General features: G+C 39.4%; 1 pseudogene; it reads right to left on the reverse strand.

The window, feature by feature from the left end:
• Positions 1 to 673: 673 nt before the first annotated feature.
• On the reverse strand, positions 674 to 9,700 carry LOC121951251 (acidic mammalian chitinase-like; annotated as a pseudogene).
• Positions 9,701 to 10,449: the final 749 nt, after the last annotated feature.

Consider the following 10,449-nt stretch of genomic DNA (forward strand, 5'->3'; position numbering starts at 1 on the left):
AGTGCCCTTATCCAATTCATAAATGATTCTCTGAAGCCAAATTTCTGTATTATATGTATGTAGTTGAGAGATTTCCTCGTGTTCAAGTTGGGACTTACTTAAGTTGGGAACTTACTGAAATAAGACTTAAAGGGAAATTTTGCTAATTTTCAACCCTGTCTATCTTGCCACAGTATGGAGAGTGCCTGCAGATTAATGACGTTAAGATGTCCCCCCTCGTGCATCCAGTCCCCTCGAGCTCCCTGCCATCTGCATGCCAAAATTTGTCAAATGATGCAAAACGTTCTATTTACGTCATTCAGCGACAGGGAGTTCCAGACGCTATCAGGACAGGACACTCTTCATCTGTACACATTTCCTACCCCTGTCATGTCTTGCCTCACAAAATAAAAATGAAGTATCCCTTTAAAGTATGAGAATATAATATCTGTAAAGTGACATTTCCTCTAACTTCAGGCCACTTAAAATGACAGCTGTGTCCTCTTCCTCCTTGATTTTCTGATAAAAAACAAATTAACTCAGTGTCCCAAAACTGGTTTTGGTTCCTGTGGCACGTGACCCTGTGATGTCACCAGGCAAATGAAGGCTAAACTTCTTGAATTCTTCTGTTTTTCTCTCCTGGGACCTCCAATAAGGAGAGTCTTTGGGGCGGTAGGAGCTACCTGCCCCTCTTCTACTCCTTCACACCTTGCTGTTGCAAGAACAGCAGAGAATACTCTTTCGACTCCATTGTCTGCTTTTATTGCAGAACCTCAATGTCTTTCTTCAGGCAGCTTTCTGGTAAAGAAGTTTGCTCCAGCAGCCAGACACAAAGTCTGCCAGCTAACTTTCCAAGCAAAGCTGATCAAAGCCGTGTAAGTGCCAAACTTCTAACTCTGTAAGGTCAAAGAGCAGCTCCTATCTGAATACAGCACAGCAAAAGACTACCGACTTCTTCAAAGCCAGGCTCATCGACATTGGGCAACCTTCAGCTAACAAAAGCAACACTCCAAACATCGCTTTCTCTGCTCCATTCATGGCACAGTAACAATACGGTCTAAGCAAAACTGTTAAGCTTATGTCAATGTACGTATGCATGTATTGATTTGATGTTATTCAGTGAGTTTTATTGTTTTATTTGTTTGTGGTTACCTGCCACTTAAATACAGCATAGATCAAGTACACATGTACTCTAGCTTGGCTATCAAACATAACTACACACACAGAGGAAACTCAAAGGTCCCACTGGACATGTTTGCTTTGTTCCTTTGTCTGTGGTCAGGAAGGCCTCTCTTGTCCCTCAGTTACCTTTTTATGATTTGGCCATCATCTAGTAGTTTTTTGTTGTCAGCCATTTTGCTTTGAAGGCCAGGTCAACTGTATAATCTATTTATATGTGTAGCTGTGACAGAAAGAGTAATGCCTTTTTTAGCTGTGACATTATAGTGTTTAACAGCCAATGAGAGTGATCAATGCTCACAGAAGACAAAGTCTCGATTGATTTTATAGTTTTTCTTTTTAAATTAAAGATGTAAAAAAGAGCAGATTTAGGCAAGGTAGGTTAGGATAGATAGGTTGGGATAAATATCATTATATTCTAACATGATTATTTGCAATTTATATTAATTATTCCTGATAGCCATTGTAATACTTTTAACCATGAGGTTTCCAACAGGAAAACAGTAGGGAAAATACAAATCAATAACCAGACTACTAAAGATGGCAGACATTTCTTTCAGTCTTGACCATAATCTAATAACATCTGAATAAAAATGCCACGGACTTACAATTATTAAAAAGACGGTTGAGATAATACAGCAGAGAGTGGCCGTCCTCTCCAAATCCAGTCCCCACACAAAGGCATCACCAAACGTCTTCTCATTAAGGTAATGCAACTGTTGGAGCAAAAATAAATCAAAATTGGTTTAGATATGCTGTGAATGTGATAAAATATAGATTTCATGTACCACCTACCTTGATCTGAAAGCTCTCCTTGTTGTCAAATCCCACCCACTCACTGTCCTTGGTGGCATAGGGAACCATTTGGTACTCTATCCACTGAATAGTTGTGCCTTTAAGGAAGCTACAGATCTAGACCAAAGACATCATAAGGTTTGTGTAGATTTACAGTTGTACTTTTTCTTTACACACATGCCATTAAATACCACACCTTACAGTGTTTAAGTACATGAGGTCACCCAAGTCCTGGGATCCATGGTACAGTGGGCTGTTGTGTCCAGTAAACTGCTCCCAAGCTCCACTGAAGCCAAAGGTCACATTGATATCACATCACATTGATAAAATCCTGTTCCCTGTAGATAGGGAGGAAAGAAACAGACATTGCAAATTTCTCTCTCAGGATGTTGTATTGGATAATGATGACAATTGCTGAACATAAGAAAATATTAAAATCCTTAACTACAACTGAAATTTCTCTCAGAAATTGTTTACGTGACCTCTGAATCACTGATGGAGGGTGAGTGCCTAGTTGAACTAACAATCCGGCCTGGAGAGAGTCAGCAATCAAGAATGATTTATGATCACAGATTAACATTTCTACTAAATTAATAATTCTTGTGGGAAACAACCCTCATAACTGAGCTTTCTCCAAAGACCCAATGAACCGCCAGACAGACCTGAGAGACCAAATAACTAATTTTTATATTCACAATAAAAAAGTGCTTCAATTGAAATGTCATGTGACAATATACTTTTATAAAAAGAACTTTGAAGCAGCCTTCAGTTTATGAGACTAGATTAATAAATTAGACAAATTGGCTATCAACCTTTCTATTTTGATGGGTGGTGCTCCAAGGTTTTTAAATTCTGTTATTCAGTATAAAACTGATTGTAAGTCCCATCACTCTCCTTCGTCTTTATACCAATTCATGTGTCACCCAGGACTTGGGTGAACTTAATTTATTGATTAACCATTAATAATTAATTAACACTAATTGTTATATCTACTTATGTAATTGCTACAGGGGATTCATGACAGCTCACTTACTTGTCAATCTCAGATCAACCATTGATGGTTTCCTTCCTAGCAGACACTTTAGCAGTCAGCATGAGCTGACGATTGCCCGTGGACTTGGCCTCAGCTGAACAAGTTCCTGCAAATAAAGACCAGCAAGGAAGTAAGAAATAAAGTCAAAATTGATGTGAACCATTGAACAGTAGCAAGGAGTGTGAGCAAGGACCTTAATCAAGAGAAATTTGTACTCACCCTGCAGAGCAGAGTGAACCTCTGTTTGTCCTCTGGAGGACTTCCACAAGCACCAGGGTACTCCCAGTCCAGATCCAGGCCTTCAAGAGTCCTCAGGAATTTGATGGTAGACTGGATGAATGTCTGATGGTTGGCTGGAGTGGACACCATGATAGAGAACCTGCATGGAAGACTGCGCTCTGTTATCATACATTGTACGATCCAAAAATCTTTTTGATAAAGTAGACTAAGAGTCTTTAGCCTTTAGCAGCCCTTAGCTTTTGGGAAGGAACTAACTGGAGATGGAAAAGCATGCATGATCAGTTTTTGGTAAGGTATGGTTTTGATTGGGAATGTGTTATGTGAATAATTCATTTTAATTTTTACATAAGAGCTTAATAGCTAGCAAACAACATGGTTTACCTATGTTAAAGATAACATCATCTAAATTGGCCTGCTGGACAGTTACCTACCAACAAAAACAAAATTATAGATATATAGACATTTTGTTACTCTTAAGAATTAACTGGAGTCCTTTTGGGATGTTTCAAGAATGTTATGCTTGGAGCATTTATAACATACCTCTGTGCAGCCTGGATTTGTGTATAAACATGTGATACATTGTTGTTGTTACTCACTGTTGTGGACCAAAGGTCCACCCACCAACAGCCAGAAGAGTCTTTAGTTGGGAATTTCTGTAAACAACACAGAGGGTTGGTTAAGACAATTCCATCACACTTTGGTCAAGCCTGTTGCATGTAACGGGTTTCAGAACAAAGGTTCAGAACAATGTATTGTTGAGGCTCAAGTAGTGCAATTACTTTTTATAATAGACAAAATATCTGGGACTGAGTCCATGATATTTCCATTACACTGTTCAAACTTGTAGCTGCTTGTAACAGGTTCTGGAACAATATATCATTAAAGCTCAAGTGGATAATATACAAGGTACAAGGTAACTTTATTGTTATTTTTCTTAAACGTAGTTTTAGAAGAAATTAAGTTTTAAGGTGATCCTAAATCCTGCTACATCTTTTACATTTTACAGTAGGGAACATCTCTGGGATTGAGTCATTGTTTCAGCAGGTATTACCCTACTGATAATTTCTTGTGCAAGGCACTGAAATTCTGCTAACTCCAGAGGTACTGCACCTCAGCCTGACTTCTGGCCTCTCATTTATGTGATACAATCTATCTCAACTCTGGCCATTTACTTGATCTTCAGGGCATTAAAAGCCTTGTAGAGGATTTCATAACTCCTCATAGGTATCCAGCTCATTGTTTGGTCAATGATTGAGTATCAAGGTGGTGCACAGGAAGGGGTCCACATATTACAGCATGTACTTCCCCTCACCAGGTCTGTACTGGGACCAGTTGGTGAAGTAGCATTCCATCCTGGTGCCAGATCCTGTGTCGGAGTAAAGGAACAATCAAGAGACATTAGCTCCTTTTACACTGAGTGTGGAATAGGGTGACAGAGTTTTTCTACTGTTTAGTCCCCACAGAAGGTAGTACCAGAGTAGAAAGGGAGTTTGTGTAAACAGGACAGTTGGCGGAGGGAACCCTGGGCAGGACATGTTTGGCATTTTGACAACGTGTTATGCGGGAATCCCACTCACCAGAGATTTATAAAGTAGCTATTAGCAGTTCGTGGCTACCTTAAAGGTGAGCAGTGAGCATGTCCGCAAATTGGGAAAACAATGAGATTTAGGAGCTCCTTACCCTTCCAGCAGAGGATAACGTCATCCCCAATATAACAGAGACAGTAAATGAATGTCATTGGCATGTTGTGCCGTTGTTATTGTTTAGAGAGCGCTGCCAATGTATATGCTATATGTCACACTAGAGCTACTAGTGTTGCAGGTCACACCTGTCATCCCTCTTTTGCTTCCCAGATACTGCAACACAGTCTATCATACTGAGGTGGAATTATGCTGCTGTCGTTTGATTAATTATGGATATTAAAAACTTGGCACCTATTCTCACTTTTGCTTTGCATAAGTAATTTGAAGTATTTACAAGCAATTTGATGACATCATTTTGTGCTACATGGTGGTCATAATTATGCTAAATCACTGATTTAGCATAAAATGAAACATAAAAACTGACATAAAGGTAAAGTTCTCCGATCTCTTTGTTACCAATTCTAAATTTAAAAGTGCATCAAATAAATGAGTGTGAATGAGAATTTTACCATGACTTTTTAAACTTGGCATTTTGCAGTCACTGTGTAGTTTATAGTGGAAATAAGGATGCACCATGCAGCAAGATGGGGCGAGAGAGAAAGAGAGCCTTTTTACAATCAGTCTTTACAAGAATCAAACCAGGTATGTGTGTGTTTACATCATGTGCCTTTCAGATGGTATAGGCTTGTATACATTAGAGGTGAGCTGTTTATTTGTCCACATATAGGTTATGGTTTGATTTTAATGATAAGCAGCTCGACAGATCTGATTTTTTCCATCAGATCACTGGCCAATAGGACCGTTGTGGGAATGGTCATATAAGAATTCTTTTTTTTTTCAAATACATTTATGGTTTTGCCTCATTATACCTTACTGCGCAGGTGCACATCACTTGCCATACAGTGTCAGAGCAGTACGTTGAAACAACAAAAGGCTGCACTTGTCATACCACTGCTGCAGTAAGCTGCCCCAGGCACTAGCCAATAGGGCTTGACTCCCAGACACTTTTTTGCCTTTTATTTTCTTTATTTCTCATGCAGATTATTATGTAATTGAAATTTGTATATTAACTACACGAATATAAAGTAATGAAATGGGCAACTTTGCTATTTGCTGAATTTTGTTGATTGTCTCAAAATAGAACATGTGACTGGGCATTATCAACCCACATGGCAACTCTCTCAATCACAAGTGCTTTATCTGTGCACTTTTTTTTCTGTCTCCATTACTAGGAGCCATATGCTTTGAGGAGACAATGTTTTTCATGAGAGAAAATGACTTTTTTTTTTACCATCATGATTTCAATGTGCACACAGCACCTGCCTCAAATAGCCAGCTGGAAGCAGAAGGATTACAGCAGGGCAAAGTATCATGGGAAGCGAATCATTTAAACAGTATTTGTCTGGGAATGATTCATTCCCAAGCTCTCTCATCCAAATAAGCAGTTGATCACTATAAGTGGCTTCCACTGCACCAGCAATGGCTACTAATACTTTACTTACTTTATTCTTTATTTCAGACCCAGTGGGATCCATATCACAGTTAAAAAGAAGAAGGGAAAAAACAAACAAACAAACAAAACCCAGTAAACCACAAAAACAAACAAAAAAACCCCAACAACAACAAAACAAAAACAGAGCCTTCCACAATGTTCAGTGTCTAACATACAGACAAGTTCGCCAGTGGTTCCACAGTCTGGAACAAAATCTCACAGAACTGCATACAGGGTTAGTCAAAACAGCATTGTGTCATTTTCTGACTCAGATGCCCTACACATCAGGTTACGTAAAACAGCAGAACAGGTAGGTACCCCAACACTGACAAACATATGGCTTGCACTGGAGCTTCTTGGAGCTCTCAGCAGCAGCCTCATGCTGTCATTGTAGGCCACTGTGAGTTTTCTAATGCTGTCTTGTTTATAACGACACCACAGGTAGGCAGTATACAAAGGTGTACAATACGCTCTAAAGAGTGAGATCTTCATAGAAACAGAGCACATGTTCGCTTGTGCATACAGCTTCCGACGCTGCCTATAAATATCCTGGTCATCAGACAGGTCATTTGCAATAACATAGCCCAAATATGTAACCTCACTGCACGCACCAAGTGCAGTGCCAGACAGATAAAAGTCAAGGAAGGTTGACCGTCTGTCTTCTCTACTTCTGACAATCATGATCTTACTCTTTTTAGCGTTGTATTTTATATCAAAGTCAGTACCATACTGTGTGCATATTCTCAGAAGCGGTTGGAGACCAGCACTACATGGGCTAAAAATGACCAAATCATCTGCATACATAAGGTGATTAATTAGTGAATCACCAACCCTACAGCCTGTATCACATGCATTCAGAATCAAAGACAAATCATTCATATACATATTAAAAAGAAAAGGAGACAAAATTCCGCCTTGGCGAACACCATTGGTCACATGGAAGGGAATAGATGTTACATTCCCCCATCTCACTCTCATTGTCTGATGTGAGTACCAATAAACCAGGATTCTAATTAAAAAACCAGGGACCCCACTTTTAGACAATTTTGCAAATAGTTTCTCATGATTAACACGATCGAATGCTTTAGAAGCATCAATAAAGCACATGAACATTGTGGAATTTTGCCTATTATATTATCTAAAATTTCCTTTAATGCAAAAATACATAAATCAGTGCCATGCTTTCGTTTAAAACCAAATTGGTTGTCAGTAGACAGGACGTACCTCTCAAGTCTACATAGTAGAACTGTCTCCTGTACTTTGGACATGACACTAGCCAGAGCTATGGGCCTGTAATTATCTGAACTGTTCAGCTTCCCCACTTTATCTTTGATAACTGGTACTAACACAACAGACAGCATAGATTCAGGTAACACTCAATGGACAAAAAAACCTGTGTAGCATAAAGCCACCAGGAGACACAGTTTCTTACTGGCAAGCTTAAGATGTTCAGCTGTAATATTATCCAGACCACAGGCCTTATTACTGGGTGGGGGTGGGGGCTGTGCGGCACTTCTTCTGCCACTAGACGGCAATACCTGTGACCAATCACACCTGAAGCACTTTTTGCACTTACTAAGGGTTTTTTCCTTAAGTCTAAATTCTTGCTTGTGTTGTACGTCGCTTTGGATAAAAGCGTCTGCTAAATGAAATTGTAGAATTGTAGAATTGTAGAATTATTATCTCTTAACTTCAATATTGCTTCATGGACTTCAGCAGAAGTGACAATAACATCATCGTTAAACTCTACATTATCCACTGCAAACAGATTACTTTTTACACAGTTTAACAGTTCATAATATTGTTTCTGCCACAACTGTGAAATTTCATCAGAACCACTCACACCATCTATATTAGATGGAAGAGATGTTTTGCAATTATTAATAGTTTTTATTTCTTTCCAGAAGTCATTAACATTATTTTTTTGCAGCTTCCTTGCCAGTGAATCTGACCTCATAGTATTTTCGTTTCTTTTAATATAGCGAAGTGCATATTTAAATCTAGTATTAGTGCATTTTTTATTCTCAAACAAGGGGCCCTGCCTACTTTTGCCTGACTCAGCCCATTTTTTAAAAGCATTTCGAGCCTCTTCATGGAGCTCTTCTACATGATCCTTCCAGCCTGGCTTAGCATTGCACACTTTTGTCTTATATTTATATAGGGGCCTGCTCGAGATACCGAGAGACTCCACAATAGCTTCATACAGGGAACATAATTCCTTACAGTGTTGTACATTCTTATCGTTCATATCCCGACACAATAGGGCATCTTTTGGGACCTTAATATTACCCAGCAATACATCAGAATGATTGGCATATTTATTAAGATCTTTCTTAGACAATTTTGACCAATCTATTTTCCCTACATCAATGCCATTATCCACAGGCACCAACACTGGTAAGTTGCCTGTATTCAGCACCATGAGAAAAGGTATATGGTCTGTAGTAGCCAGATCATAATCAATTTTCATCATATCAATGGAGTCGTGGGCATCCACTGTACAGAGGCAGTGGTCTAGCCAGGAAGTAGAGTGCCAGGCCTCGCTGATATAAGTATAACTATCATTTGGCAATAGTACCTTACTAGATAAAATCAATCCACTGTCTGAACAAAACAGAATTAAATGATTACCAAATAAAGAGTTGGCATCAGTTACATCAGCATTCATGTCACCAACAACATAAATACAAGTAGCAGGATTATCCTGAATAAAAGACATGATAAATGCCAATCTACTGAGATACTCATCCGCATTTTGTATACACTCATATGGCGTATAGACATTCAAAATTATTATCTTCTTATCATTACAACACAGCTCAATCCCAATAGCCCAGTCAACTCCCAATCTTATAACATTGACCAACTGGTCATATTTTTTATTCCACATCGTCGCTACCCCGCCTGGAATCCTCCCCCTGATGACTTTAGCACTTAGATCAGTTGTTGATTCACCTGCCCCATGAAAGTCCCTATGTATAGAATTTAGTCCTTCCAGATCTTGTTTAGCCAGCAACATCTCCTGGACACACAGAATGTCACATCTCTCCATCAATTTGTCCACAACAACACGGCGTGATTTATCAGTTTCACTGTGGCCAACACGCAGCCCACGCGCATTGTAAGACACGACACAGATGTTCATAGGGAGATTACTTCATATCATAGCAGCTGCTATGCAGACTGGCTCTCGTGTGGAGCTGCAGGTGTACCATGGCGGCGAACATAAGTCCTGGCGGGCCAGAGTTTTGGATCGTACATATCAGCAACATTGTTACATTCAGCAGTGATGTGAAATGAGCCGTACCTGCTACGGGTCGACTCGATCTTCCGACACATCACTGTTTCATTCTCCAGTTTCTCAGATAAATAGTCACGTAGCGTGTCTGCATCAAGAGTGGGAGAGAACCTAGTGGCAAACACATTCACCAGCTTTGTTGTCACCACTCCAATGTTGCTCTCAGTACCGGTTCCAATTATTCCCACATTCCTCTGCTTATTATGGGGTTTCGGTGGAACAGTTACTTTAAGAGACCCCGACTTTTTGCGACCTTCTTTCACAACAACGCTAATAGAACTAGTGGACTGAAAGCTTAATCTGTCCCAAAAACAAATGCCATATTGCTCCAAAGGACTATTTCTCCAAAAACACCAAACAGAAACACATGGCTACTTAATAGGCAGAATGACATATTTGGACCTTCCTACTATGGTGATCATTCTGGAGGTGAAACTTGCACCATGAAGTAATTTATTATTTCCATAAAAGTACCTTTTTTTGCAAACGTGACATTTTGTTTTTCTTTGAATGAGAGGTATTTCAAGGCAGATGGCTGCTCATGCTGATTCAGATATGATCAGATATGGAACACTTCAAACATGAATGTGAGCAGTCCAGACAGAAAGATCAGACATGGGACAGTTATTGGAACTGAGCATTAAGCTCTGTAGTGTAAATGTAGCCTCACTAAGGCCTGGTCTTGTTTTCATTAAAGGCAGTGGTGACAGGTTATACAAATGTTGGAGGAAGGTGACAACAAAAAATCGTTAAGTGTCGTCAGCATCTTCAGATTCTCCTCATACCAAAA

The sequence above is a fragment of the Plectropomus leopardus genome, chromosome 2 (assembly GCF_026936395.1).
Source record: "Plectropomus leopardus strain MGB_pleo_1.0 chromosome 2, ASM2693639v1, whole genome shotgun sequence".
NCBI lineage: Eukaryota > Metazoa > Chordata > Actinopteri > Perciformes > Serranidae > Plectropomus > Plectropomus leopardus.